General features: G+C 48.2%; 1 long non-coding RNA gene and 1 pseudogene across 1 annotated transcript; one reads left to right on the forward strand and one right to left on the reverse strand.

Moving 5' to 3' along the window:
* Positions 1-4422: 4422 nt before the first annotated feature.
* On the forward strand, positions 4423-5096 carry Rpl28-ps11 (ribosomal protein L28, pseudogene 11; annotated as a pseudogene).
* Positions 5097-5955: 859 nt separating this feature from the next.
* On the reverse strand, positions 5956-9790 carry LOC102551556 (uncharacterized). Its single transcript, XR_015634198.1, has 4 exons — positions 9560-9790; positions 9376-9470; positions 8427-8613; positions 5956-6215 (listed from the first exon to the last, which is right to left on the reverse strand). It is a non-coding gene; the product is annotated as an uncharacterized LOC102551556 (long non-coding RNA).
* Positions 9791-14467: the final 4677 nt, after the last annotated feature.

Below are 14467 nucleotides of genomic sequence, written 5' to 3' on the forward strand. Positions count from 1 at the left end.
CCTACTCCTCTTTCCATTGTCCTAGCATCTGTTCATGACTCTGGCAGAACCCAGAGTGGGTAGCTGTTGCTTCTAGAAGCTCAAGTCCTCAGAGTTTCAGCTTTTCCTTGGTCAACAGAGCCAGGAGCTGGCTGCTGATTCTTCCTCTACACCCCTAATTAATTCACTCCTGAATGAGTGTCCTTGTCCATCCCTAATTCCTACCTGGACCAGTCTGTACCTCCTTTTGAGGGCCCACAATACACTGGTGCCCCTGAACTCCTCCATAGGATTTTCCCTTTACCTTCTCTGAAGCTATCTGTCAAACACCCAAACAAAGATGGTGGAGTTTCTATTCAAGAAGATTCAAGAATGCTGCAAGAGAAGTTGGGGGTACATAGGAAGTCTAGGGGGGACTGGCTTCCCCCAGTCATATTCCTCACTACCTCAGCAAGTGCCACCAATCTCTTAGAGGGCACTGTTCCTGATGGATCTCTGAAAGACGTTATCAACACTTCTTGCAAAGCTTGTTGGCATTTTCACAGGTGTTGGGGGTCAGACCTGAGGAAGCTCACAACTGAAGGTGCCCTGTTGGTGTGCAGCCTCTTTGGGCCTTCATCAACAGTCGGGGCATGTGTCTTAGTAGGGTTTTATTGCTGTGAAGAGACACCATGACCACAGCAACTCTTATAAAGGAAAACCTTTAATTGTAACTAACTTGCTTACAGGTTCAGAGGTTCAGTCCATTATCATCATGGTTGAAAGCATGGCAACATTCAGACAGACATGGTGCTGGAGAAGAAGCCAAGAGTTCTACATCTATCTAGATCGATGGGCAGCAGGAAGAGCAAGTGAGACATTGGACCTGGCTTGAGCATCAGAAACCTCAAACCCCGCCCTCAGTCACACACTTCCTCCAACATGGCCGCACCTACTCCAACAAGGCCACACCTCTAATAGTGCCACTTCCTATGAGTCTCTGGGAGCCATTTTCATTCCGACCACCCTAGCACAACATGGCCTCATCAAGCGTAGATGCTTCGAGCATGTCTACAGAGCCTGTGAAAGCATTGGCCTTCCAGGTAGAACGGTGGGTGGCATTCAGCTGACCTACTTCCTCTTTCTCTAGGACTTTTCTGTGGCTACCAGAATCCCCTTCTCTTTGAACTCTTTGCAGGGCTCCTGTGGGGTCTCTTAGGTCTCCCTGTTTGTGTTTTTCCGAGTAAGATGAATCCCGCTTGGCTTTTTTTCTTTTCTCATTAGAACCTGTCATCTTCATGCCGGCTAGATGAAAGATTCTAGGGAGGCTGCGGCGGTCAAAACATCAACGGCAAAAATGTGTCTGTAATATGCCTGGCTTCTTGCCACCATGGAAGTGAGTGAACTCAGCCCAGGTACTGAGCATCCTGTTCTTTTGATGCTGTGGCTTCTCCATGGCAACAGTGCTGTCAGGGACCATAGAGTCCTGAGAAGAGACAACAGAAAACCCTGATGCAGAAGCCTCTGCAATCTTCTGATACTTCTGAATCCCATAGTCCTGAGAGCAGAAATGGATGCTTAGCACCAGGAAGCCCTGAAGCCCACACAGCATAACTTGGTTGTGTCTGAAACCTCAGGGTCCTACCTCATAATGGGGTAAACCGTACATGAAAAACTTACACGAAAATGCTCTTTTTTAGAATAATGGCCTGAAAAGGGGGGGAAAAAAACCCAAGCAAACCTGAAATGTCTTTGTCAAGTGGGAACAATCCAAAAGATGTGTAGAACACACACCTTTGAATTTTGTAGGGTAGAGTGCTTACGTTTATAAATTACAAAGAAGATGCTAGACAGAGCCAAATGACACGTGATTAAAAAGTACTTGCAAGCTATGACCTGAAAAGCTAACTTTAATAATTGACAAAGAAATATAACTGTGAGAACAATCGGTAGCACCTGGGGGAGACTACAGATGCTCAGTGGAAAGACCACCGGGCCAGCTGTACACATCTGTGCTCTCCAATGCTGGCACTGCTGGAGAAGCGAGCTCACCAGCCCCAGCCCTCTCACCCCTAGTAGCTTTAGGACTAGACCTGCATCCTGGCCTGATGGGAGAGGGAGGGAATGGGCCCTCCGCATTTCCTGAAAGATGATATTTTCTAGACCTGGGGATTCAGTGAAACAATTGCTTAAGACTCACGACACCGCTGTCCAGTTGGTCCCGCAATCTGAGCACGAAGGGACATTCCCCTCATTCACATATCCCTGCAAGATCACCCTCCCATGGGAAGACACTCCCGGAGCACTGAGCCTGCCCTTCATTCCTAAATGTCCGCAAAAACTAAATGTCACCACAGCCAAGCAGTGACTCCGACCTGCTTTTAGACAGCATTGGCTAACTGATGCCAAGGGCATACTGGGTTTTAGTTGTTTAACTATCAAGCTACGGGTCCTTTTAAAGGAGCTCAGAGTACAAGAACTTGGACCCTGGTCTGTGGCCCTCTAGTTATCTAGCTCCCACTTCTCTGTAAATCAACTCTTAGAATAAAATTGCGAATTTCAAGGCAGCTCCCCAAAGTGCTCCAGGCTGCTAAATGAAAGTAAACCTGACCGATCTCTGTGGAAGGGAGCAGGTTTTTGAGATGGTGCTGTTTGGTGCGGCTGACAGGGAGTTGGGCCACTATGGCCCGCAGAGCTTCATGTAGCTCCCGCGGCCATTGTGAAAGGCAGGAATGCTCAACTCCGTGGACTTCAACCACAGACCACTGCTGAATCTCTTTTGCGTTGTCAACCCCCAGGATTTTGTTCAAACCCTTCCGTTCTTTCAGAGTGACAGCAGAAACACAGAATCCCAAGTTTCCAGACATGACAGAAAATACATGTGACAGTACTCTACGAGTAGAGTAGGAGGAAACTCAGAACCAAAAACCCTGGAAAGACAGAAAGGTTGAGAAAGAAGGGACCAGACGGCTACATTTGTGTAGGAGGAGGGATCTGCCACCCAAAACAGAGACAGTCCCAATGGGTAGGGTGGGTGGGGTGGTGGTGCACACCCCCAGTGTCTGACCCTTCCAGAGGGTGGGATGGTGGTGCACAGGGGCTCAGGAACAGGAGAAGCAAGGAGCCGGGGGTGCTCTCCATGGCCAGAGCACAGAAAGAGGCAGCAACACTGACCTGCCCTCTTGGCCCTTGGCACATACTGCTCTTGTAGAGAATCTAAGGTCTGTGTGATCTATCAGGAGCTCACAGCTCCAAGGAATCCAACTTCCTCTTTCCTCTGATGATTTCATGAGCACCTGCATGCGTGTGTGCGCGCGTGCGCGTGCGTGCACACACACACACACACAGAGAGAGAGAGAGAGAGAGAGAGAGAGAGAGAGAGAGAGAGAGAGAGAGAGAATTAAGATCATTGTTTGAAAGTACACAGTATGGATAAGTCAGGAGGTCAGAAGCCATCTTTGGAAAGTTCCAGTACGAATAGGGGCAGTTCCTTTCTGGTCAGAGAAGGGCAAGTCTTGCCAATGAAGAGAGTCTTCCAAATAGTGCTGAGAAAAGTCTATCCAGACAAGGGTAGACTTTGACCTCAATTAGCAGGGCAAAATCATGTCACTTGATAACGGATACATTCTGAGGGTTGTATTGTCAGTTAATTCAGCGTTGGTCGTTGACATGGTTTGTTGTCGGACGCTTGTGAGAAAACATTGACCAAAAGTAACTTGTGCAGCTAACGGGTTGCACTCTCTACATCAAGGGAAGCCAAGGCAGGAACTCAAAGCAGAACCCAGAAGCAGGCACTGAAGCAGAGACCATGAAGGAACACTGCTTCCTGGCTTGCTCTCTGTGACTTGCACATGCAGCTTTCTTGTATGACCCAGGACCACCTTCCCAGAGGTCACCTCCTCCCACAGTGGGCTGGGTCCGCATCAATCAAGAAAACGCCCCTCAGACATACCCGCAGGCCCATCTAACGGAGGCGATTCCTCAGCTGAGGGTCCCTCTTCCCAGGTGTCTTCAGTTTGTGTCAAGTTGACAAAAACCTAAGAAGCACATTCACACATCACAATATGCATTTGATAAAACCTGGATGCCATGGCCGTTATGCACGTAAGCTGCACGGTGTGTGTGGCCTTGCTGCTAGGACTACGATGAACAGAGGAACGCGATTTTAAGTCAAGTATGAGAGAAAGGGATGCAGCTAGAGATGAGATACACAGATGTGTGTGGCAGCTGCCGGCATCGCAGGGTATGTCTCACAGCGGAGCATTTTCAAACGGCAATAAAAATACGGCACGGTAAATACATAACACATGACAAATCCGGTAGCAGGGTCATTTACGATCCTTATCAGGCAGTGTGTGCCATACATAACTGTACCTATTGTTTCTGCATAGTGGGCCACAGGGTAGGCTTGTTCCCGCTGCATTTTGATGTTACCACGGTTACAACATCCCTGAGCCCCGGGAAGGTTTCAGCTCCATTCTACTTCATTAGACTTGTACTGTCTGTGGAGCCTGTCGCCCACGAGAATGTCCCATGGCTGTGGGAGAGGGAGAGCTTGGACACCGTTTTGGTGGCTTTGAAAACAAAGTCTTGTTCTTTCCGTCTCCCGCCGCCATAGAGAGAGGAGCCGCCGCCATGTCCGCCCATCTGCAGTGGATGGTCGTTCGGAACTGCTCCAGTGTCTTGATCAAGAGGAATGAGCAGACGACGTACACCATGGAGCCCAATAATCTGAGGGCCCGAAACGCCTTCAGCTACAGTGGGCTTATTCACCACAAGACCGTCGGAGCGGAGCCCGTGGCTGATGGCAGAAGGGGTCGTGGTGGGTATGAAACGCAGATCCGGTCGGCAAAACCTGCCACTTCCTACGTGAGGACCACCATCAAAAAAGAATGCGTGGGCTACAGCGGCATCAGGCACGTGATCTGGCATCAGACACGTGATCCGGCATCAGGCACGTGATTTGAAAGAACAAGTGCCGCCCTGATCTGCATATGGCAGCCACCCGCAAGGCCAGTGCCTTCCTTTGAAGCCAGAAGCCTGCGGCAGTGAAGAGGAAACGAACCGCCCCACCAAGAGCTCCTGAGTCCCACACCCCAGAAGCCATAGGGAGTCCACTGACTTGCTCAAATAAATAAATAAACAAACAAACAAATAAATAAATAAAGTCTTTTTTTTTTATTAACTCGAGTATTTCTTATAAACATTTCAAGTGTTATTCCCTTTCCCGGTTTCCGGGCAAACATCCCCCTCCCCATAAAGTAAGTCTTAATACTGCTAGTAAGGAGCCAACAAGGGCAATCTTCTGTCCTGACATCTCCGGGATGTTTGTCCATTGTCCATGATGGTTTTGGAGGTTTGTGTGAAAAACCTGGCAGACGTGGTGCTTTGGGTCTCTGAGAAGAGGACCAGGTAATAAGATCAGGCAGTGCGGGGTGGGCGGGGGGGGGGGGCGGGGGATGAGGAGACAAAAGGGGTAAGGATCAAGTGCTTACCCGATGACTGAGCAGCCAAACAGCTAAAGGAAGACGTTGGCATCCCATCGTCCTCCCTTGGCAGATGCCCTAAGGACATGCTACCAGGCACCACCTCCCACCGGTGCCTGCCTGTAGATCAAGGCTTTACCAGGTGTACTTTTAAGGAATGTTAGTATCTGCAAGGGTGGCATGACTCAAGGTGTTCCCTCTCTAGTCCCCGAATGGCATGGTGTTTTCTACATCGTCCAGTGACTCGGGAGACATGTTCCATCTGATGGACAGTCCTTTAGAAAGACAGATGCATGCATTCCTCCATCCCCCTGACACCACATGCCCACTAATGAGGGGTCCTCACATTCTGCGGGACTGAGAAGCGGGATACCCTTCCATGGGCAAGTTGGGCCCTACCGACGTCTACGGAGCATCACCCTGAGGGCGCTCTCCCTGGAGAAGGTCTGGGGTCCTCTAGATCTCCTCCAGGCCTATCCATCACCCTGGAAATCATGTCTTGTGACAAGAATACATGTAACAAAAACTTTAATTGCTTTCAAGTGTGTAGTTCAGGGCTAGGAGATACATTTCATGTGGCGGGAAATGACCACCCCAGCGTATCCCCAGAAAACTCTCTTCTTTTCCAGCTGAATTTCTTTATCATTAGGGGGCTGGAGAAATGACTTGGTGGGCAAGAGCTCTTGCTGCACAAACATGAGGACCTGAGTCTGAATGGCCAGCATCCTCATAAAAAGCCAAGCATGTCAGGAAACGTTTACACCCCCAAGACTGTGGGAGAAAAGGCAGGGGACTGTCAGTGCTTGCTGGCACCAGCCTAAGTCAGCTTCAGTGACACACCCTTATCCCAAAGAAGTGAGGTGACAGTGATAGAGAAGGACACGTGACTCCTCTCCTCTGGCCTGTGCTCACATGCAGATGTGTACACACACACACACACACACACACACACACACACACACAGACATTTGTGCACACACACATGCCTGCAGACAGACACACACACACACAGACATTTGTGCACACACACATGCCTGCAGAGACACACACACACAGACATTTGTGCACACACACATGCCTGCAGACACACATACACACACAGACACACACAGAGAGACAGAGACACAGAGACAGAGACACAGAGTGACATTTGTGCACACACACATGCCTGCACACACACACACACACTCACAGACATTTGTGCACACCTACATGCCTGCAGACAGACAGACACACACATACTCACAGGCATTTGTGCACACTTACATGCCTGCAGACAGACAGACAGACACACACACACACACTCACAGACATTTGTGCACACATACATGCCTGCAGAGACACACACACTTGTGAGCAGGAGCTCAAGTATACATGTATGTGCACACATGCACATACACACGCTCATGAGCAGGAGCTCAAGTATACATGCATGGACACACAAGCACACACACACACCCACTTCAATATTCCTGCATCCCCCTGGTAACCTCTGTTTCTCTGTGATGAGTCTAAGCCCCTCACATAAGAGTCACACACTATTCTTACGCATGCACATATAGTAAGTAATATCCCAAAAGGTGGATTATCCATTAATATCCAGGGTCCAGTGGTCTTGGTGGTGCTGAGTTAAAGGAACAGGATTTTGAAATCCTCAGTACAGCCCTGTACGTGAACTGCAACGAAACTTGGTTCGCAAACTTAAAACCTAACTCGGGAATTTATATCCAACCTCTGAGTGTCAGGCAGTCAGTCTCCGTGCCTTGCTGCAAACTCTATGACACTTCTCCCTCTTCTGTCCACAAATGTGATTCAATCACATACCAGCCCAAGTCGGTCTGACCTCTTCTGGCGCTGAGAACCGATTCTCCAATGGCTCCTTGCTCAGTTAATCACCTCTGAAGGTTTTCCTTGAATACAGACTTGCTGCGTCCTGCTGCCTCTGAAGTGGGCTCCGTGGGAGGCAAGTGTCTCTGATGCTACTCTAAAGCCACATCTTGACATGCATGGAGCTGAATGCAGCTTCCCACTAGGAAGACTTGCTAAAGTCTTCTCCAAAAATGGAAATGGACTGGGAGCTAATTCCAGATATGTTTTTAACGCATACATATAGGATACAATAAGGCTCTTCCCCCAGCCTTGAAAAGGAAACTCCCAAAGTCTTGATAAACAGCAATTAAGCCAGAGGGAAAAAAATAAATAGCTTTGAGGGGAGACAGTAGGGTGAGTTAGAGGCAAATCAGATCAAGAAAGGCCTTAAACGGCCCTACTTCAGCAAAGTCTTTGAGGGGTTCTTTGGGTTTTTTTTGTTTTGTTTTGTTTTTTGTTTTTTTGTTTTGGTTCTTTTTTTTTTCAGAGCTGGGGACCGAACCCAGGGCCTTGCACTTCCTAGGCAAGCACTCTACCACTGAGCTAAATCCCCAACCCCCTTTGAGGGGTTCTTATCTCCACTGTGGATGTACTTATTGAACTCAATATTTGGGTTTAAGCTGCCTGAAAGTGTCTTAGTCAAAGGTTCTATTGTTGCACCATGACCAAAAGCAATTTGGGGAGAAAGGGTCTATTTGGCTTACACCTCCAGGTCACCATCATTACTGAAGGAAGTCAGGGCATGAACTCAGACAGGGAAGGAACATGGAGTCAGGAGCCAATGCAGAAGCCATGGAGGGGTGCTGCTTACTGGCTTGCTCCTCATGGCTTGCTTGGACTGCTTTCATATAGAATCCAGGACCACCAGCCCAGGGATGGCATCACTCACCATGGGCTGGGCCCTCCCTCATCAGTCACTAATTAACAAAATGCCCTACAGGTTTGCCTACAGCCTGATATGGAGAGATTTCCTCAACTGAGGCACCTTCCTCTTTGATGACTCTAGCCTGTGTCAAGTTGGCATAAAATTAACATACAGGGTTGCATTTTAAAGTTTGGTCAAAGGTTTTTGCACATGTACTGAACTGCCACTTAAGGTAACACGGAACCCACCTTGTGTAAGTTATAGAGCATTCGCCTGTCACCAACAGCCAGCCAGCCAAACATTTCAAATAAGACAGACACAAGCTGTGGCTGTCAGATCGTCTCTGCCTCATGTACGATTCCTTTATCTTACTTCCTTTTCTCTGACTATAAATATAATCTTGATCAGCAGCCTGAAGCATCTTTGGAGGCCAGCCTAGAGCCACAAGAGACACCAGTCAAGTTCTTCAAGAAATTGAATTCTCACTCATATTAACCTTCTCCACCCCCCATCCCCGCCTGGTTTTCTTTATTTTCATTTTATGTATATGAGCGTTTGCCTGCATGAATGTATGTGCTTCATGTACTTGCAGTGCCCATTGGAAGCCAGAAGAGGGCGCTATATCTCCTGGAGCTGGAGTCAGATGGTTTTGAGCACCTATGTAAGCCTTGAGAACCGAATCTGGGTTGTCTGCCAGAGCTGCCAGTGCTCTTAGCCACTGAGCCATCTATCCAGCACCCTGTATTTTCTCTTTGACATCCCCAGGTGGATGACATCTGTTGCAGAATAGAAAACACGGCCAAGAGACCGCACTCAGAGCCCAGCTTCCCTTCAGCGGGTAATTTAACATTCTTTTACCGAGCCTCAGATGTCTGTGTAGAAAAATCAAATCCATAATTGTTACAAAAATCTTACTTTTTTGTTATCTGATACAATTGACACAGCCCTTTCATGTAGACGTTATCCAATTTAACACAATAATACAGAGTAAAGCGTTTGGGAAGAATAAAATGCTTAACACATGCGGGGAATTCGCTCCCTTCTTGGAAGAGTGCTCTGGGTGGTTCGGCTATTGTTTAGTTAAGAGAGCTCCGCTGTTTTGAGACATGGCTCCTTATCTTGTGTAGACTGAAAGGCGATCAGTCATTCGTGTCAGAATGTGAGTAAGGGAAGTGCTACTTCAAAGGGCCCACTTACCCGGTGGGAAGAGTTGAGCAGAAACAGAAAGCCGGATATAATTCCCTCCCTGCACGGCCACTCCATATGGCCCCAAGCAAGAATTTCAGACCCATCTGTGGGGAGAAAGAGACAGGAATAAGAAAGTTAACTTTTCCTGCTGTGGTGTTTGACAGCCATTTCCTAACCAGACTATGGAAACGACCTGGTCCTCTAAAGAGAGGAAGATGCTTTCATCCTTGTGAGGCAGGATTGTTCAGTTATGAGCCAATGTCTTCTTATCCAAAGAGAAGGTTCCAGCAACACAAGATGATTATAAATGGACATTAAGCCTGGCCAGTTCCTGCGTTGCTCCCCCCTCCCCCCTCCCCCCGCACCCCGCCCGGACACACTCTCAAGGACAAACAGTCCTGACCACTGGAAGATGCAATCGAATGATTGCCCCGCCCACCGCCGGCCATGCCCCGCCCACTGCCGGCCAGGCAGCAGGAAGTCGAGATTCAGGATCCCTCACAGACAGGAAAGCTGTAAAAACAACAGCGAGGCAGCCCACACCACCTCCACATCCCCCAAGGCGTGGTGGGTAAACCCACCTCTCTCTCTGCATCTCCCTCCATGGTTTAGTTAAACTCCCAGGAAGGAGCCACATTTTCTTTCTTAGCTTGCCCTGCTGAGGTGAACAAGCCGCAAATCCACACACAAGCGTGAGCTATGCCGTAGCCCATTCTAACAAAGACACCCAGACACAATGTTGTGAGTAAAATGATGTCTAATAGAAATTCTCTAAAAACCAGAGGGGATCCACAAGCATAATCTACAATGTACTTAAAGAAAGTATTGTCTGGTGTGTATTTCCAGTCTGCCCCACAGCTGTTCATCCCACAATGGCACCCTAAACTTACTCAAACGCCCAGCTCCCAGCCTCCCTCTCCCTGTACCCCATCTTATCCAGTTTTCATTACAGAGCTGTGGTTGGACAAGAGTTCAAAATTTCCTCACGTTTGGAGGGAAAATTGGGGCACTCTGGGCTTGGCCATAGCAGAATAAGCTTCTGGTTGGAGGGTGGGAGGGTCACAAGACATGAAGGGAAAGGATTAAAGAAGCTTTGAGTTTTTCAGTTTTGGCTAGGAAATCCAGCCCTCAACTCCTGCCTCCTCTAATCCAGCAACCCAGGAGCAATGGCCGACCTCATCAAAGCCTGAGTTCTCACTGAGCATTCTGGGTAAGACCGTAGCAGCGCAGAGGGAAGCCTTAAAAGACTTAGGAGATATTGGGGGCTGGAGAGATGGCTCAGTGGTTAATAGGGACTGGGTTCAGATCCCAGCACCCACATGGTGGCTTATAAGCATCTGTAATTCCAGTCCCAGGAGACCCAGCACCTCTTCTTATGTCCTCAGATATGAGACAGACACGGATGTACAGATAGATGCAGACAAAAACCCCATACACATAAAATAAAAAAACTTAAAACTTTTTTTAATGTTTAAGGAATATCAAAGAACGGTCTCTCGCTGTGTCTTTGTCCCCACCAGGGCCCCCGAGGATACCACTGGAATCTGCTTTTGCCTTGGGTTCTGCCAAGGGCGAGTTTGTGCCAAGCCCGACCCACAGTCCAAGCCCCCTCAGCATCCTAGAGCCTGGATGGAACGGAGGCCAGCATTTCTGAAATCTATTTCATCCTTAGGGGTAGACCTGAAAACACAGGGCAAAAATGGAACTTTCTTTTCCAACTGAAGCCACCACAGGGACAGATGTGTCTGTGTGAGGCTGTCTCCAGTGAGCATTTGCTCTGCCCGGTAACCTTTGGTGTGATGCCTTAGCATTACTCATTCTTACTGGGAAGGAGTTCAGAATTCCAGAAAGTATTACCAAACCGGTTATGGGGTTCTAAATCACTGGGGAAAGGGTGGAGAGACAGCTGGTACCCCGCTTAAAGGTCAGAAAACATCATTTCTACTTTAGATTCCCGAGTCTAAGTGGAAATAAAGGAGAAGGTTGAGGCCCAAGATTGTTCCCAGTACAGAAACGGAGGACAGGGAGCCATGAGGTTCTCTGAGACGCAGTTTGCTGCAGGAGAATGCAGATCTCCCTGGCTGCTACCGGAGAACCTGCTGAACAGATACAGCACCGAGGCTGACCGGGAGAATGGTCCCTTATTATAGAAACACACAGAGCAGTGGGTAGAAACCAGTGCCTCGGGGATGCTGAGAACACAGCAGACAAGGAGTTAAACGTAGATCTATACAGTTACCCCATTGTGTGTAAGCCCTAGTTCCTCCAATACGGTCTTGCAAGCCACTCCAGGGGACCAGGATATAATAACCAATAACCATAACACCCCATTGGTTCTGCACCTCATCCAGAAGAACCACCAGCCCCCGTTTCTCCCAAGGAGGTCCCAGAGAGTTCACACCATGTCCCTGGTGACTCATGCAAACTTCCTGGTTCTCTCTGTCCTTCCAGCCACCCTCTGCCTCCTCGTCAGTCCGTTACCAGGGCCAGCCCTTCCTCAGCCTGGGAGCTGATTGCTTTCTCCACTGTTGACATTGGTTTTTCTGCTCTGGTTGTTTCCATATGGAAAAAGGGCTTCTTCTGACTGGGTTTGAGGTGAAATGACAGAGACTTGCATTCCGGGTGCAGGGTGGAACGCCCCTGGAAAAGCCAGCTGTGGGGTTTCCAGGACAATCAACACACTCCATTCAATAATCAACTTAAGTACCAGGATAGATGCGATGAAGGAGGTAGACAGCTAGCAGGCCCCTGAAGGCTTAGTGGTGTGTGCAGATTGTCTCATTTCCTCTTCTTAACCTCTGAGGCAGGTGGGACCGCTGTCCCATTCTGAGGACACAGACTTGCAGAGTCAGACCCACAACTTTTGACTCGGTGAGAGGGTAAGATACTCAGACCAGCTCTTGTTTGGGGGATGGGGGTGGGGGGTTCATTTGTTCCTCTCAAGGTTCCAAGGCACCAGAGCTGCAGCTCTCTGGTGATTGCCTTGTGGGACATCGGATGAGTACCTAGGCGTGACCTGTGTAGATAGTCTCGGGTTTGTTTTGGTTCTAAGGCATTTAAAACTGTGAAGAATGCCTTAAGAAATAAAATTAATGGAGCAAGAACGATATCTAAGATGCTGATTATGTACTGAAGACCCGGTCCTGACACCAACCTAGGAAGGAAGTACTAATAGTATGACCGAAACACAGGCCTAGAGGTGGTAAGTCTTGGCTAGGGTTGAAATTGCTGCAACCAAACACTGTGACCAAACAGCAAATTGAGGAGGAAAGGACTTTATTTGTCTCATACCTCCACACTGTAGTCTACCACTGAAGGAAGCTAGGACAGAAACTCAAACAGGGCAGGACTCTGGAAGCAGAAGCTGAGATAGAGGCCATGGAAAGATGGATGCTGCTTGCTGGCTTGCTCATCATGGCTTGCTCAGCCGGCTTCTTATAGAACCCAGGACCACCAGCCCAGGGATGACCCTACCCACATGGCCTGGGTCCTCCCTCACCAATCAATAAGAAAATGCTCTACAGCCTGATTTTACGGAAGCATTTTCTCTATTGAGGTTACCTCCTCTCAGATGACTAGCTTGTGTCAAGTTGACATTAAGACTAGCTAGCGCAGTAACTCACGGAGCATGCATAGGTACTGAAAGTGGAAAAGGCTAGCTTCAGTTGTCAACACGACACACTTGGGAAGAGAGAGCCTCGGTTGAGGAATTGGCTTTTTGGACAGGCCTGTAGCCATGTCTGTTGGGCATTTTTCTCAGTAATTGCTAATTGATTCAGGAAGGCCCAGAAGACATAAGATTAAAAATAAGATACCTGAGTAGTAGCTAACTGGATGTGTGTGTGTGTGTTTAGAGAAGACCATGGATGGAGTCCAGCATTCAACTTGATCCTTTCTCTTCATTAGCAACCATGATTCCACACATAAGAACATATTGACATAGACAGAGGTGGACCCTTAGGGAGGACCCAATTACATCCCTGGAGGAGCTTAGGTGACAGGAGAGGGACAGTTAAGTCACTGAGATGACTATGAGTAGAGATGGGAAAGACAAGTAGGAACACTCTAGGTAGAAAAAGAGCTTTGCCATGGGAAAGTGTCCTCAGGTCCAGAAACAGCCTCAGATTGAAGTGGATTGGGCCAGTATGGTGAATGAATGAGCCTAAGCATAATTTATCAGAATTTATGCCTGAAATTTATCAGAATTGTTAGCAGGGAGAGTTCTCCAGCATTCCCAGCATACACAAAGTCTGGAAAGATCTTGGTAGTGCCAGGGTCAGAAGAGCTATGTGTTCCTGGCCCAGGAAGGGCTGCTTGATCCCTGCTCACACTCTGCTCTCACTATTCACCTCCTTCCTACTTGGCAAGTGGAAACCTAGGACCAAACACTACAGTGTATTGAAGGTCCTTGAAAGATCGAGGTTTGGGGTAGGATGACTCCTTCCTACCTACTTGGCAAGTGGAAACCTAGGACCAAACACCACAGTGTATTGAAGGTCCTTGAAAGATCGAGGTTTGGGGTAGGATGACTCAGCTTGCCACCAAGCCTGATGACCTGAATTTGATCCCTGGAACCCACATGGTGGAAGGAGAGACAAGACTCTGCAAGTTGCCCTTCGACCTCCACACATACATCATTATATGTGGATGCTTCCTTTCAATAAATAAGTGTAGTTTAAAGAGAGAGCAAGCCAGGGTTTCAAGTTCACAGCACAGTACCCAAGGGACCAGGGCAAAGTCTCTTTTTGTCTGCAGCTGTGTATGACCACAACCACAGCTGAATTTGGAGTCTAGACCCAGTTCATCCTGCCTCACCCAATTTGGCCTGGATTTATGAAAACCAAACAAACCATCACCAACAGAAACCCAGCTAGACGCTTTTTACAAGGACACGAAGAGCAAGTCTTTTAACCCACAGTCCTCGTCTGCTTACAGTCAGTGGACAGAGAGGAAAGAGCCTTACCACAGTGACACAGATCTACTGCTAGGCTATTTCTTGTTGGAAAACTGTTTTTGAGTTTCAAACGGGAAGTTTTAAACCCAAGAAGTTGAAAACAGAGTTGACAATGGATTTCAAAATCAAACACAGAGTCCTCCGAAA

The sequence above is a fragment of the Rattus norvegicus genome, chromosome 12 (genome assembly GCF_021556685.1).
Source record: "Rattus norvegicus strain SHRSP/BbbUtx chromosome 12, alternate assembly SHRSP_T2T, whole genome shotgun sequence".
Taxonomy (NCBI): Eukaryota; Metazoa; Chordata; class Mammalia; order Rodentia; family Muridae; genus Rattus; species Rattus norvegicus.